This window comes from Chroicocephalus ridibundus, chromosome 3, assembly GCF_963924245.1.
Source record: "Chroicocephalus ridibundus chromosome 3, bChrRid1.1, whole genome shotgun sequence".
Lineage (NCBI taxonomy): Eukaryota > Metazoa > Chordata > Aves > Charadriiformes > Laridae > Chroicocephalus > Chroicocephalus ridibundus.
Window position 1 is genome coordinate 101,974,373 of NC_086286.1, and position 16,741 is coordinate 101,991,113.

The 16,741-nt window shown below is 42.6% G+C and overlaps 1 protein-coding gene across 1 annotated transcript in view; it reads left to right on the forward strand.

Annotated features, from left to right (window-relative positions):
- The first annotated feature begins 206 nt into the window (after positions 1-206).
- The window catches only part of COL21A1 (collagen type XXI alpha 1 chain), a 118,568-nt gene continuing 102,033 nt past the window's right edge, over positions 207-16,741 (forward strand). The window contains exon 1 of the mRNA XM_063330293.1: positions 207-346. The gene's annotated coding sequence lies outside the window, so the exon portion shown is untranslated. The remainder of the gene's footprint in view (positions 347-16,741) is intronic.

Here is a 16,741-nt window from a genome sequence, read left to right on the forward strand (position 1 = left end):
AGACCGGGGAAAGCCTGTCCGACCCCTTAGGGGGGCCGGGTGGGATGGCAGGGGCGCTCATTTTGGGGGGGCAGGAAGGGAGCAGCAAAGCGCCGGGCTCGCTTCTGCCCGGCCGTGGTCCGCGGGGCCGGGCGTGGGGCAGCCCCCGCCGCCGCGGGGAGGCGGGCGGGGGGCGGTGCTGTCGGCGGGGCGGGCTCCCGCGGGCGGTGCGGGGCCGGGAGCGGGGCCGGGGCCGGGGCCGCCGCCGCCGAGCTGGCGTGGGGGCAGCGCGGCGCCGCAGCGAGCAGAGCCCCGCGGCAGGTGGGGCAGCGCGGCTGGCGGAGGGAGGGCGAGCGGCCGCCGGCAGGTCAGCGGGGGCTCCCGGAGGGGAGCGGGGGGAGAGGCGAGCTCTGCCGGGGGACTTCACCCCCGCGGGACTCCCCTCGCCCGGGGTGGGCGGCAAGAGGGGACACAGACAGGTGCAGCCGTCGGGGCGGCCGCGGACCCCCGGTCCCGCAGCCCCCGGGGCAGCCCGGGTGTGGGGGCGGCGGTCGCCCGACAGCCGCGGGTGTGAGATGGGGAAATTTGTGCCTCCTTGTTAATTGGGGCTCTGCAGCTGGTGTGGTTCTGCAGCGTGATGGCAGCGCGTGCGGGCAGGCTGTGCTGGCTTAAAGTCCGCGCTCGGTTTTACTGGCAGGGGGTGAAATCATTTATATCGCATTATGTCCTTCTGTGCCATACGCAAATCGGCTTTACTCTCGCACCGCGGGTGAAATGAGTTATTGACTCTTGTGTTCATGTTCTTTAACTTCTTTGATAGTTTGTGGCGTGAGAGTTGAGACGTTATGTTAGTAGAGTAGGAGGGTTCATAATAACTGCAATTATACTTGTTTCCGTACCTGGAAAGAAAAAGCTGCCCTGTGGGCCACCTCTGATTTCACTGTTGAGTTGTGTAATGCTTAGGCATACATGGTACTTACTGTGCTGAAAGGGTCTGGTCTCCTACTCGTGGATCTCACAGGCTGGAAAACCAGTCCACTGGTTGATTCTGAGAATCTTCCAGCTTTCAGGCACCTGAGAAAGCCTTGTGGGTTCGTTAGATTTACTTAGTAAACTTATTTGCCAAGTTCTTCCCAAACCTTATTGATTGTGGAAGTGCTAATTATATGTCCTTCAAATATTTATTCAAATACATAATACTGAGCTAAAGAATGGGCACAAAATACTTATTTGAAGAACTGTGAAAACCGTGCTAAGTATTTCCCTTAGGAAATTTAGTTTTCAGCATGAAGACACTGGTAGGGTACAGTATGTTAAAGATGTGAGCAAAATGTGATGTGTAAGTACAGTGAAGTGGCAAAGTGGAGGTTCTGCAAAAGAAGGAATGAGGAATTCCAGCTGATCAGAGACTGGACAGCAGTCAGTAAGAAACGCACACGTTGTTCTTATAGGTGTGTGTAGATATTTAAATAAAAAAAAATCAAGCCAAACATCATTCTGGGATGCGTAACAGGAGTGCTGCAGGTGTATGATGGCATCTCATGGTAGCTGTGACTTTGGGGTCTGTGTCTGGCCTCAGTACCATATGGGATTTTGGACGCCACAGTTCCAGCAGTTAGGCAGGAGATGAGTAGCAAAGGTGATCAGAGATCTAGAAAACATAACCTATGAGAAAATAGTGGAAGAACTGGAATTTTACAGTCTAGGGAAGCAAAGACTGATGAGAGATGTGATAACAATCTTGAAATGTGTTAATTGGTTGCTGCAGAGTGGCGGGAAATAGACTGTTCTCCGTATCCAGTGGAGGTGTAACAAGAACCAGCATGCTGAACTGCAGCAGAAGAGATTAGGTTAAATGGTACAGAAAGTGCTGTCTAATTCTACAGGTAATTGAGCACTGGATTGTCTGGGTAGGGTGTGGAATCTTCTCCACTGGGGCTTTTTAAAATTAGATCTAACAAACATTTACCAGAGATGCTTAAGGTGAGGGTGACCATACCTTCTGTTTGGGAGAGACGCTCCACGATCTCTCCAGGTCCCTTACAGGTTCCAGGGGTGGCAGAGGCTACCAGGAGGCCAGCATGTGAACTTACATTCTTGGTGATGATCATCAAAGAGGCAACTTTGTAAGGTAAACAGGGCTCAGTAATCCATTTATGATATTTCTCTCGCATCCCTAACTTTTGTGCTAGATTTGGTGATCCTTCTTCCTTCTGCTCTAACTGCAGTTACAGTTGAAGTTTACGAGCAGTGGTGGATGATCCGCTGAAGAACATCACATCTTGGTTTGGCACTGTCACAAACAGTAAATTGGCCTATTGGTAAATGTTGGAAGATTTTAGCTCAAAGTACAGTTCTGTAAATTGTATCACATTGCTTCCTTCAGGTCCTCAGTAATACAGGTGTGTCTCAGTCAGCCCATCAGGCAAAACTTAACTACTTTGGTTTTATTTATCTCTATCTGTGCCCTGATCACTATATTTGAAATTATTTGCATTATAATTCAATGCTTAAACATGCTTGGAAAAGTGTAGTTTGTCCTACTGGATTAAGCAAGTGTTTTGCCCAGTCCAATTATTAGCCCAACTAATTACAGAAATAGCTTGCTGGAATGAGACTTGGTGTTTTTGTTCCTTTACCTCCATTATCTAGAGGGTTTTGCCACTTTGCTCAAATTTTATTCTTTTATTGTGTTTTTCTTTGTGTTGTTGTTATCAATTTGCATATGATTTACTTTAAAAATTCTACCACATTCTTTGCTTCCAGTGACTGCTTGCAAAATTAGCTCCACAGTCCAATGAAGGATCACTTAAGTTTTTGGAACATCCCTGTTTTATAAGAGAGGGAACAGACAAGGCCTAACCTTTCTTTCTAGGTTATTTGTTATTACTTTGTGTCCCCGTGTTCTGCCCTTACTGCTATAGAGAGGCACTGAATAAAGCTGATTCAATCTTTCCAGTGCCGCTTTATGAGACAGGTCTCTTAGTCTTAGTTTCTGCCTTTTTTCTCTTCTTGGAGCTGGCACGACCAGAGCTGAGCCCCACAATGCCGTGGAGGACACCCTGTTCATGCGGCATCTTCTGCTGCTTCCCCCTCAGCTGCTTCCCTCGCAGCCCATCGCACCCGCTGCCATCTGGAGTGCTTGAGGAGACCAAAATGTGCCTTACAAAATGCATACTCTTGCATTTAGTTCTTCTGATATCAGTTTGTTGCCCGGTACGCTGTTGGCGTTTCTCTGAATGATCTGAAAGGACGCGTTTTGTCAGGGCACAGCGGCGGGGCCTCCCCACGGAGGGTCCGTCAGGGCAGGGCCTGGCAGCCAGGGCCCATCCCACCTCCCCAGCCAGGAGCAGGGCGGCCGGGGGCACCGGGGCAGCCTCAGCCCAGGTCATCGGGCACCTCCCTGGGGATGGGGACAGGCCGAGGCTGGGCTGGGATGTCGGCCTCCAGGTGGGCCCATGGCTGGGCAGGGCTGGGCCGTGGGGAGCTGCAGAGCGGCCCTTGCTGCGGCATCGCTGGGGCAGGGGCTGACGGGCCCCGGGGGGTGACATGGCATCCCAGGCCTTAGGGAGGGACCAGTAAAGGCCTGTTAGTGTTGTGAGGGCCCTGACAAATTTGAAAGCTTCACTGATCCAAATTTTGTGTTGAAAACGTGTGAAATGTGTATCCATATCCATTAGCACAGTAGTGGGTACCTGAAGTATCCGAAGATGTGGGCTTCAGGGAGGGTGAGCTTCAGAGACTGGAAGGTGAACTTGGCCATCTGTCCCAGGGTGATGGTCACAAGGAGATTGCCAGAGAGTTTATCTCCCCCAGTTACGCAAACCAGCAAGGTTTCTAGAGATTTTTTTTTTTGCAATAGACATGTGTGGTTCAGCACCCTGTGCTTTTGCAGCACGTCCTTGGCTTGCCTGTGCTGGAGTGTGCAGGAGCATGGGGTTTGATGCCCCTGTGCATCCTCTGCCAGGAGAATCCAGCACACCTCCTTGAGCACCACCAGTGACCACCCGCAGATCCTTGCGTTGGAGCTGGCTCCATGAGCCAGGGTCTGCTTGTAAGTAAGCCAGCTCTACTAGTCTGGAGTAAAACACAGGGGTAAGCAGAAATTTAAGGAGGTTGCTACACCATGGCAAAATGTATTGCCTTGTTAAATAAATAAAAAAAATAATAAAAAAATGAAGGGTTGGCATTTCTTCCCTGCTTTTGCCCATGAAGCCCTGCAAGGCTTCTGCGTTCCTTCATTTAGAACTGGACTGGCTGTGGAAAAAAGCAATATATGGTAGAAGAAAACTTAGACCTGTGGGGGGCACAGACAAAATGGCTTGAGAGGTTTTTTTTTTCCTCTCTCTGGTTTCTATGGTACTGGGGTACTGTGAGGCTTGCAAAAGAAACTTTTCTAAGTTACCATTAATCTGCACAGACATTGTTTTAAAGCAGCGCTGATTGATTTAGCCTTCCAGGGTAGATGTCAGGCACACTATCCGTGATTAACAGCAGATAGAAACCAGGGAGATGAGCAGTGTTGATCATACTGAATAATATTATGAATGGAAATAAGAGTACAAAGTAAATACATGTCAACCTTTTGGAATTTTGTGTGATTTATATCATTTCAATGTTGGATTGAGTAATCGATCTTTTTATCAGTGTGTTTTATGCTGTAATAAAACAGGATTTAAATAGTGAGAAGTTAATAGCTGCTTTAAGTAAAACACACAGGCACTGGAATGAGATCCATTCTCTGTAACTAAGAACATGCAAAAATTGCAGGGAAGTTTGTTTGAACTTGATGTGGTGAAAAATAAAACTATCATTCATGCCAGTGAGAGATTTACATTTTTGCCTTGAATTCTCTGTCAGTTCAAAGTAACCCTGTTAAGAGTACTGCATTAGCACATAGGAAATCTAAATTTCTGCCTCGTATATTAGTACTTTAAGGCCTTTTCATAAAGGCATGAGGCGTGAGACACTGAACTAATAACAAAGAGAGGCTGGAGGCTTCTTAGCAGTGTAGACAGAAATAAATACTGATGTGGCAAAATGAGTGGGTTCTGGAGATCGTGGCGGGGAGAAGACAAGGAGGGGCTGGGATCATTTGCAGCTCTTCTGGGGCAGGAGGCATTGAGAAGTGGCTGTAAGGGCCATCTGACTTTGGATGTGGGACGAGGGGCAGGGGCCTTCTGGAGACTGACACGAGGACAGAGGTATGAGGAGGGCTCAGGACATTTTTAGGACAGGGAGAGTCTGGGGGAGCTTCAGCAAGATCTCTCTTATTCCTGCACACTTTTCATCCAGACCAGCTCTCCTCATTGTCTCCCTCCGCTGTCCCATGTTGTGGTTGCCTCTTATCACCTCTGCAGCCATCCATTTCTTCTCAAGCTAACAGTTTTCCTTTCCCTCTTCATTGGCCCCTGCCAACTCTTGTCCCCTCTCCCAGGCTTTGGGAAAAGGGCTGGAGTCTCAATGTCACTTGTTCTGGCTGTTGGGAAGGTGACAAAGGGAGGTATGAAAAGAGATAAGGGGACTGTGGGAAGATGAAAAGGGCACTTCAGTGACCTTGAAGAGCAAGGTTTGCTTCTCTTGCAGTCCTGCACGACGTGAGTGATGTATGGCAGAGGGGTATGGCAGGTCCCGACGCTGCCTCATATGCATTCATCTCTGTCCTTAGATGGTGGTAGAAGTACTATGTAAGTAGGAGGTGCTAATCAACAGTTTGGGGGTGTAGCTCTGCCATCCTCATCTTCTTTGGCATAGGTAAAATTTGCTAGTAGAAGTGGACTACTTCCTTACAAGTGTGTAGGTTTGTGTGTGGATGTAAAAGACCTTGAACAAAGAAGTCATAGTTGCTTTTTTGTATGTTTTAATTGGGAAGTTAAGATTAGCTGAGAGGGCTCTAAATGTGTCTGTCTGGACATGGCATACCCACTGTGGCTGTAGCACGCCACAGTGTAGCACACTGTATATTTGTTGGTGTGACAAAACTAGTAGGATTTTTTAAAAGATGCTAGACAAGCTTCTTTATCCAAGCTGTCTTTGAAAGGGAGAAATTGAGCTGTTGGAATGAGCATCCCAGCTTCTGTGGTTGGAGTCTACATTAACACTGATATTTAGTGAGCTCAGAACATTTTTTGTGTATTTTAAAGACCATCTACCCAAAGCTCTGCATTTTTTGTATTTAGTCCAAGTTATCAAATGTACAATATTGATTTGTATTATTCAAACTGTCAATTCCTTTCCTCTTTCTTTTGTGTAGATCTTCAGAGCTGTGGTGATGATAAAACGTGTTCTAACTTGCCTGGACTCGTTTACATCAACAGAAAGTGGAAAAAACCCCAAAACCCTGAGCTGTAGTCTGAGATTAAGCCAACAATTTTTAAAGCATGTATTTTCCAAAATAGTTTATAACGATCTGTACTTTCTTCATAAAGTAGAGTTAATGATTTCCAAAAGTTTTCTTTTCAGTCAGAAACTGTTGCAGCATATAAAAATGAGCCCAATTAAGGTGGCTGGAAGACACATAAGAGAAGAGTGCTGCAGTTGGTATAACAACAGGAGTGTGTCTAGGCTCAGCCTTTAACAGACACTTTGTTGTCAAGAGTAACTTGTGCTTCTTTTGGTCTCAGCAGGTAATTCCCATTCTCACCCCCTTATGAGTTCCCTAATTCCACAACAGCTTGCAGTATCTTATGTGGAGAGGTCAAGATAACATTACATAGTTGTATCAACAGTAAAATTTATTAAAATGCCAGATTATTGAGCTCAGTTTAAAATCTTGTGGTACAACCCTTGCTTCACTGAAGTGTGCAAAACTGTGAACTTTTGCCAAACTAGCAGGGGAGCTGCCAGGGAGGGACCACATAGTCCCATGATGACCTTTCTGGACTGTCAGTGTAATGCATACATTTGAGGGAAGATGTATGAAGTGGTACTTTAATTCTTTTCCTGATGTCAGACACTTAAGACGTTCAAATTATAGGTGCAATTAGAAAAGTACCTGTTGTCTTCAGTGTCCCCAAATGTAATATATTCTTTTTCTTAGTCTTTTAACTACCGGGATCTCCTGGGTGGCTCTGTTGGAGCCCTGTCCCAAACACAGTCCATTAGACAGAGACCTAACCAAGGCTGTTTAAATAAATGTCTCTTCCTTTGTTGCAGCTCTTTGACCAGATTGGCATGTACCTGCTTACTTGTACTTGGGATCTGACCCTGCTTTCCTACTATTTCCCCTTTCTTCATTGGAAGTAGATAAGATAGAATAATATTCCCAGTTAAATAAAAAGGCAGAGGAGAAAATAATCACTGTAAGCATAGCTGTAGTGTCTTATGTGGTGAAGAAGAGGCAGGCACATCTGTACAGTGATTTAAAGGGCGGGGGAATTATGCAGAATATGACTTGAAGATGGAAGAAGTGGGAATGGAGCATTGCTGGACTGTTAGGGTGGTGAATTCAGTCCTTTCTCAGCTGTGGGAAATGTTCCAAAACAAAAAAGCACTCTGTGGGAAGTGGCTCTCTGAGATTAGATTTTATGCCCAAATCAAAAACCCAGGGGAAAATGATATCCTTTTAATCGGAGGATTGGTTGCTTATGGGAGGCGGACACAGGAGTCTCTAGCTCTTAAAATCTTGTCCTTGATAGCAGAGGACTGAAAGATAAAGGAGATCATTCCTGGCAGAATATAAGTTGAACTGAATGTCACTGCCTTGGTAAGGAACTCAGTGGCCTCCTTTCCCAAGTGGAATAGTATCTGTGTAGTTATCACATTTTGCTTAAAAGGTTTCCATTAGGAGGGAGCAGAACTGGGTTGGTGAAAAGTAAGAGAACTTTTGAGATATACCATGAGATTCACCATCCACTCATGAGATACAACAACGTGGAAAAGTACAGCCAAGAACATGGGAGCTATGTAAAGAGTGGAGCCCTTTACTTCATAGCAACTTAAAGGAAACTAGGTGGAAATGCAAAATTAAAAGGTGTTAATATGTCGAGGGGAATTTTCAGAGAAAAAAACCCCTAGTTATCTTACTGAAAGGAAACCGAAACTCTCATCTACTGAAAAGAAGTCCCCTTTGTCCTTCAGAAACTCTGTTACTTGCAGAGAAAGAGAGGATCAAATGGCAACCCTAAGCAAACCAATCAAATAAATTAAATGGCTTTTTGAATAGCTCTGGCTGGAATTTGAGAGAAAAAGAAGAACAGAGACATAACGGCAGTTGAGAGACCTGGAGGATGTTCTTCCTATCCCTGAAAAGTAAAATTGAGGATCCTTCAGGTCCTATGTAGAGTTGCACAAATTGTGGGAAGTCACTCACGATAAAATGTATCTAAATGCTGGCGATATATTAAACTGTAAAAAATATACCCTTGCAGTATAATAGGAGGTAAAGTGATAAAGGAGTTTTTTTCTTTTTTACTACCATGGAAAAGAATGAGGGGTGGGGAAGGGGAAAAAGATGTGCTGAATAGCAATACAAGTGATTTTATTTTTTTTTTTTGAGGTCCTAGACAATGGAGTTTTAAGTTTGTTATTCCCTGATGAATTTGCAATGAGGAGAAAGGAATGTAATTGTATGCCCCTGTGATTAAGTCCATTTGCTGTGCAAAGAGGCCCACATGGTCATGGTGTGCTCATGACTCAGCTGAAACGAACATTGGCAACTTTTGCCAAAAAGGGGAGGGAAGCCAGGATGCAGAGGATTTCATTAAGGATCTCAAAAGAGAGGACAGCTGCACCTAATTTTCAGAAGCACATAGTTGTCTTCGAGGAAGCCAAGCAGTACCAAGAAAAAAGCTTAATTTTTATTTCCTAAAGAGTAAAGGCATTCCACTTATTTTATCTCTTATTTTCTTTTCTGATCTGGATTTAAGTAAGGTGTCTGCCCTCAGAAGAGGTGTTTCTAGCAAAGGAGAATTTCTTCTTTGTGTATGCGTAAGTATACCTGCTTATGCTAAGTATTCACTATGGGTTCATGGTTTGATGCTACCTGACAGTAGCAAGAAAAAGCCGTCCTGGAGCTGTCCAATACGGAGCTTTCCCTTGGCATGACTTTCGGTGCTTTGCAGAAGACCTCATTCTCTCTGCTCCTCAATGCTTGACCGCATGCAGTTTTTGGATTTGTTTCCTGGTTCACCCTATCTCATTTTTAAATAGGGCTGGACTAATACATGTCTTCTGCTCCTGCAGAATTACTTACAGGATGCCTTTGGAAAGTGGGGCAACTGCAGGCAATGAAATCTTGCTCAGAAATCAAAGCGTTATGAAAATTCTGTTATATGGTGATTTCATCCTGAAAACTCAGCTACACTGACACCAAAATAGAACTCAAGTGTGGATGATTGACACCTGAAGTAAATATATAATCACTTTAAATCATTAACGTATTTTCTTGTTTGAATAAATGAGAGGCAGGCTTTCTCTCCTGAAAATGTATAGGCCAAGATCTAGAGAATATTTTGATAACATGGAAAATATCAATAATTATTATGATAGTTATTATGAAATAAACCTATTATCTTTGGTGACATAGACATTTTGCCGCCTTTTTCCTGAAGTGGTTATTTTCTACTCTCGTTTGCTTATACATTTTCACTGGTTGATATCTTGAATCTATTTTTGTTGTCATAGAAGCATGTGTTATAATATGACTGACAAGGAATTGACTTCCTGTGTTTATGTATGTGCTTTTTTCACTTTTTATACTATCTGAGAACCAATAACCCTGTGTCTAGGTACAGAGTTCATCTTTAACAGGACAAAACATACCTGACAGCATTTGATATTAAAGTTCTAAAGTATAAAGCAATGCTTATGGATTACATAGTTGCTAGTTATTATGGCTATATTATAGCTAAATTCTGTTACTTACAAATTGATTGTGAATTCTGATGAGTTATACAGCCCATATAAGAACAGAGAATATAATCACACAACTTGGAATAAGTCTTAGAAGCAAGAAAAGCCATTTTAGACAAGCAGTGGATCAATTTTTTTATAGTTTAAGTAAGAGAACAGTATATGATGTTATACACACCGTCTTTGGATGTTGATACTATACCCCAGAGATTCTTCCAATGAGACTTTTTTTTGAAGGAGATGACATTTTTATACAAAGTCATTCTGAAGTGGTAAATAAACATGAAATCAATTAGCTTGTTGTGTGGAGTATCTAGAATTCACAGGCTATTTATATAACTATTGCGGTCTTAAAGTATGTGCAAACACCACCATTGTTGCACTGGCAAATATAACTTCTATAAAATGTGCCTGAACATATTAAGTCAATATTCTCAGAGTATTCAATATTTCAGTAGTTTCATATTTTGTAAATATAGTGTCAAAATTGGGGGAAAAGCATTTCAAAGAATACTTCTTGAATTGTTGGGTTTTTTTACATGAAAAGCAACGTTAAGTGGAGGTTAGAACATGGCATATCATTCTGTAACTGGAAACAAAATAGCCATTATTTAAAGTTTCAAGTTATACAATATAATGTGCATGCTTATTTATTTTGATGACTTTCTGACTTGTTTCGTTTGGAGGCCCAGTTCTACAGACAATGCTGTATGCTGTGTTTATTTAGGCTGGAATGCAACAAAAATTACAGTCCAGGTGCAGATTTTATGTTCCATTGAGTTCGCTATTAATTTATTTTGGGCTTTTATTTTGAGTGGAAACAGCAGTCCACCTAGTAATTTTTCAGTTGAAGGAGTGACACTGTGTCTGTACAATGATTGGTTTTGTCTAAACCCACAGGTGCTAGTTTTACAACTTGCAGGTAAATGCTATATTTATTTACATTTTTATTTTATAGGTTACATATTTTTATACTGCAGCATATAATGTAGATTATAATATACTTTACTATATAAAACTACATTGAGCTTTATTGAAAAGGAATTTCTCCCTCTCCCACTTTGTATTAAATTCTGTAAAAAATTTTCTATATACTTTGGTGCAGGTCAGGTAATATTACTATTGGCTTGTGCTAATGAATGAACCATTAATGAATGGACTATCAAAATCTGTATAGAACTCAAACCAGTGAAGTGCTTTGGGTGAGTGGTTACAAATATCTAAAAACTGATCTTACTTGTGGGCAGACAGTGAGAAGCATAGTGATGCAGGTGAAGTGAGAAGAGTGATATTTGACAAGTCACAGTAAAGAAACTTGATTTTCAGGTTTCCATGGGACGCATGGGAACACAGAAAAACTGGAAGAATGAGCCTGAGGAGGAGAGACCATTGAAATCAGGATTTCTGGGAATGCAGCTTCAGCAAACAGTGCCTAAGTTAAATTTTGCATCTCTGCTTTGAAGCACAGAATCTACTGCAGAGCATCTGCATTCTGCATTACTAGTACATTCTGGCTTACTTAGAAAGTGCTGCCCTCAGGTACAGAAATGAGTCTTGATTATATCATTCCTCAAAGGCCTAAGGACTTTGGTGTGTAACTTCTACTTTGGATGCCTAGGTCTGACATTTCAATACCATAGAGTCTTGCTTCTACTCAACCCCAGGGGTAACTGAAGTCATTATGCCTGTGTTTCTGTCAATAAAAATTCCTACACACCTACATGACTGATGCTAGGCATATCTAGAACTGTGTGGCGCAGTAGGGACCTAGCACCTGTCTCATCTGTGGATCCTGATCCAGCAGGAACTTTTAAGACACGTTTTTGCAACGAGCTCCGTGAAAAGCAGTATTTTTTACTCTTTATGTCATGTGGTTAGAGCGTTAGTCAGGAAAGAAGACCAAGGTTTAGTTCCTTCCTCAATCTGAAGCAGTTTGAACCATTTGTCTTACATTTCTGGTAGATGTTTAAATGGTGAGCTTCCGGATAGAGGTGGAATGGGAGAGGAGAAGTATGAGGTATGGTGTAACTATGGGGGGTATTGTGTGTTTCAGACTCTTTTTTTGCCGGCACTGCAGAGAGCTGTCAATATAGGTATCACGTTTTCAGTTTCTAAAGTGATCCCTGCGGCATAACTGATGTCTACCAACACTAGAGATCTCTGATTTGTTTTGGGTGTTAGGCCTCCAAAAGCAAGCCACATCTCAGGAAGCATCTGTTGTTTACACTGGACCAAAGTGAGGTGTGTATGTGTCAACGGTGATAGAGATTATGCTTCTTAGATGAAGAGGAAATCTACATGAAAAGTCTGATTTATTTGATCAAGGATAATGGCAAACATTGTGTGTGTGTGGTGCAGTATTAGAAACAAAGCTGCAAAATTAAAAGCACAAAAAAGCAGTTCATACTGCCTTTTATAGCACACTCAATAGCTTCTTCAGGATTTTCCTATTCATGATATCTCTGAGCAGAACTGAAGAAGTGTCTCTCTGACACTCAGTGATGCTCTGTAGCACCGACGGACAGGACTTGCCCAGCAAGGCAATGCCTGACTCCAGGCTACTCTTCACCACTAGGAGGTTGCCGTCTGGTACAGAGGTTTCAACACCTATTAGTTGTGCCATGTTCTTACCTCTTACGTTAGTAGAGGACTGAAATATAGAAATAAAGCTTTAAGGCATTTTTGAATCTGTCTTTATAAATTCATGTTAATTAAGTCTACTAAAACTTTGTCTATGAAGCAAACTTCATAAACAGGGAACATCATATAAAAGGGAATATGTTCAGAAGCTCTTCATCTGGATCCATTTTTATCTCTTTGTGTATTTTGTCTAACACAAATTATTCATTGCTACATGTTGGCTAAGTTGGGTATAGATCTTTTTTAAAATTTATTTATCTTGTTCCATGTTTGTTTAATGGTTATTCATGCTGCTGGCTTACTATATGTTTTTACAGTTTATGAATCCCACAATTTAAAAGCTAATAGATATTTTCTAACAACACTATAGAAATGAAGATGAATCTTGTGCATCATGGAGAGCAAATATAAACAAAATGATTTTATGTTGGTGCTCTGCAGCATAAATGCAGGCACTGAACTCTGATGAATCTGGAGGTTTTAGGTTGTACCATGACAGGCACTTGCAGCACCTCATTTTGTAAGTAACTACTTCACGCCAAGTATTTAAAAATTAACTGGAGCAAAAAATGTAAAAACCTGCTATTACTACCTCCAGCATCTTTAGTGTTCTGGTGATAAATGGTCAAACTCTTAGGAATGCTTGCAGAAGGTTAAGGATTGGATATAATTAAAAATATAATTAAAAATATAATTAAAAATATAATTAAAATATAATTAAAATATAATTAAAAAGGATCACTCCCACAAGGGAGGCAGTGGAACACCATGCACGGTCATGACTTTAAACCATGGCTTTTCATTTACTGTAAGAAATACAAATTGGAACTGACATTTAAGAGATGAATTTATCTCTGCGAGCCCTCTTTACATGAAGTCACTAAGACTGCGTGCATGGTGCTTTTGTCCAGCTGTATAATCCTTAGCTCCAAGTGCCAGAATAAACCCTGGAAACACTCTCAGTGTTTGCCCTGAAACACAGTAAGTGATGCTCAAGATTTTGTGTTCTTGGGAACACAGAAGATATTTGAATTCTCTCTTGTATATCAATTCAGCTTTTTAAAACAAGCAAACAAACAAACAAACAACGCCCAAATCTACCCATTTTTCTAAAAGCACGAGTTTGACATTTAAAAAAAAAAAGCCCATCTCAACTTGAATAACTCTGGAATATGTCTAAAAATGCATCTGGCATCTTTAGAAATGTCAAATTTCTGGCATGTATTATTACATATTGTATTCCTTTCACTGTTTTTGAAAGCCATGTATAAAAATTTATGATGATATAAAGTCTGCTTTTTTAGTTTGTGGTATTTCTCTGAAAGGTAAGCTATACACCTGTTTATGCAAGAAAGCATGACCTGTACTTTGTTCAGGCCTGTCTGATACCATCAATATACAGTGCAAGCAACTTGTCACAGGTCCTAGCAAGTGTGCAATGTTGTTTTATTCTTTCTTTTGCAACCTACGTTGGTGACAGTAGGTCCATTTCTTAATGGACTCTATGGAAAATAAGTTACACATGTTTTGTGTGTTTTGAGATACGGGAACTACTTTGGAAAAATTCATCTGTGCTTTTGAAAGAAAAAGTGTTGCCTAAACTGCTCTGACCTCTAATGGCAATTTAATTCGCCTGTTGCTAATTTCAGTCAAGTTGGCTGATTCAGAAATGTGAAACTCCTGAACTATTAAGAAATTATAGGCCCCTTAATGTCAAAAAGAAACAAAGGGCAGAACTGTTTGCTCTGTTCTCTTGAACAGAATAGTTGCAAGTGGAATGGCATGAAGGAGGCAGAATGGGAAAGGCTTCAGCTATTTACTATAGGGGCTACGATATCGTAAAAGATATAACATGTCAGAGTAGTCTGAGATAGCGTGCTCTTTATGCTAAATACTATTTAATTATTGCTCAAAAGAGGGGAAAAAAGTGCCTTATTTCTTCTGATTCCCTGGTGGAAACCTAAGAGGTGTGTGGGTAATGAGTGCTTATGACTGTTTGGGATCACTGCTGAGTATAGTGGCAAATCTCATTCCCGGGGCCCAGATGACTCTCTGACCCATATGTTGAAGATTTCTTCATAGGCACAGAGTGGGAGGAAAGAATTTTCCTTCTTCTCATGTGCTGCAACCTGGCAAGATGGAACAGGATGCTGCCCTCCACCCCCACTCCATTCTTTCAGTGCCAGCTTGCAGGGAATTGTCTGCAATGGCTGAGGAATAATTTTCTGCAGTTTTTGGACACTGAGATTTCTGAGAATTTCCAAGTGCGTAACAAACTTGCATGGCCTTGACTGTTGTAATTGTTGTAAAAACAAATGCCCCTCAAACTTGAGGGTAGTTCTCACGGTATTTTGGAGATTTGGAGTTGTAGTCTTATTGTACTATTAAATCCTGACTAAGATTAAACGAGTGGCCAATAGCACAGATTGTCTGGAGTGAGAGAAAAGAAAAAATGAAGATATTGGAGGTAAATAGTTATAGCAGTATTAGAGGGTTCAGGGACTTTTTCGTAAGGAGAGATGAGATGGTATGTATGGTTTTGCCAGTTTAGTAGTGGGAGAATCGCTCCCCAGCATCACCAAGGGTATGGCTCATCATAAACCAAGAATGTGACAGCTAGGCAGTTATGATGCAGGTACGGAGCTATGTATCCAACTACAAAGTGTCACATGTGAAAATTCGCGCACACAAAGACATGTAGGGAACATTTTTAACATGTTAATACAAACACTGTCCCCTAAACAACAAAAGAGAAGAGCTGGAGTTACTCATGGAAAGGGGAAAGCCACCACTGCTTGTTAAAGAATCACAGGCAATGAAAGGCCACTTTGAAAGTTGAAAGCTGAAGAGCTGGTGGATGTCTGCTATAAAGGCTCTATTGCCTCTGGCCACATGATGAATTCCTTCTTAAGCACCTCTGAGGTGCCATAATAATAAAAAAGAAATACACAACTGTTTTATCATTGCTGACTTGAAACTGGAAGATGTTTGGTAGACAACTCACGTGCATGTGGAGATGGATGCATATGGATGCATATTCTGAGCATGTGATGGGGCAGATAGGGAGCAGCTGCTGAGTGTACTCTGAATGCCCAGAGTATGGGGTGTACTCTCAATACCCAGACTTTGTCTCCTGGTTAGTCAGCTGTCTGCTGGTCATGTTGCCAAGAGGGGAGGTCAAGATATGAGGGGTGACAGTAGCCACCCTTGAAGCCCCACTCTGGCCTCTGGGGCAGCAGAAGGGCAGGGCTGTCTGGGCCTGCTTTCCTCACCCTGTCCCACCTCTTCTGTCTGCTCCTCATCACACTCTCCTTTTACCTTCACAGGCCTTGTTCTGCAACAGAACAGAAAAGCAAAGGGCTTGGAGAAGGGTGATGTGCCTGAGGGACCATGCACCTCGAGGGCGAGTGCCCTGGAAATCGTACTCTGAAGAGGGAGAAGGAGGGGTACTGGAAAGGAATTGCAGAGATACCAAAACATGGAGGTTGGAAGGGACCTCCTGGGATCATCTGGCCCAGCCTCTGCTCAAAGCAGACCCAGTTAGCATAGGCTGGCTAGGGTCTTGTTCAGTCCAGGTTTGAATAACCACAAAGATGGACATTTTGCCACGCCTTCTAGTGTCTGGCCATCTTCCTGGTAGAAAATGTTTCCCTTACATTGAGATGGCATTTGCTCTGTTCCCATGTGTGCCCATTTCCCCTCGTCCTTCCACTGTACGGCTGTGGGGAGAGTCTGCCTCCATCTCCTCTACACCGTCCCTCCAGGTAGTTGCAGACTGTGCTGAGATCTCCCTGCGGCTTTCTCTGCATTTAGGTAGGGAGGTTGGGGATGGGGGAGAGAGGAAGAGAGACCGATTTTATTCCTGTCTCCTACTTATATCCCCACAGCCCCAGAACAATATTGACCAGGACTGCATGCAGCTTCCCCATCCTCGCTCCCCACGACCCAGGAGTCCTAGAGTCTTCCCAGACATTTGACCTTCCTCTCAGTTCTCTCTCAGTGACTCGTAGCAATGCTGCATGCCTCCCCTCCCACCCCCCAGGAGCTAAATTGCTTCAGCAAAGGCCATTTTTTCCATTCTTTAAATAATTAGAAACAGGTTCATTGGCAGACACTGAGGGGATATCTACAAACAGCAATGCTTCTGAGATCATCCTGAATAATCATTGTCACCAGTTTATTCTTTGTAGGTTACTTCAGAGATGTTGGTTTTTTTTGGTGTCACTATTCAGTAGATAATGACCTCAATATGTGCTGTTGCTCCAGGGCT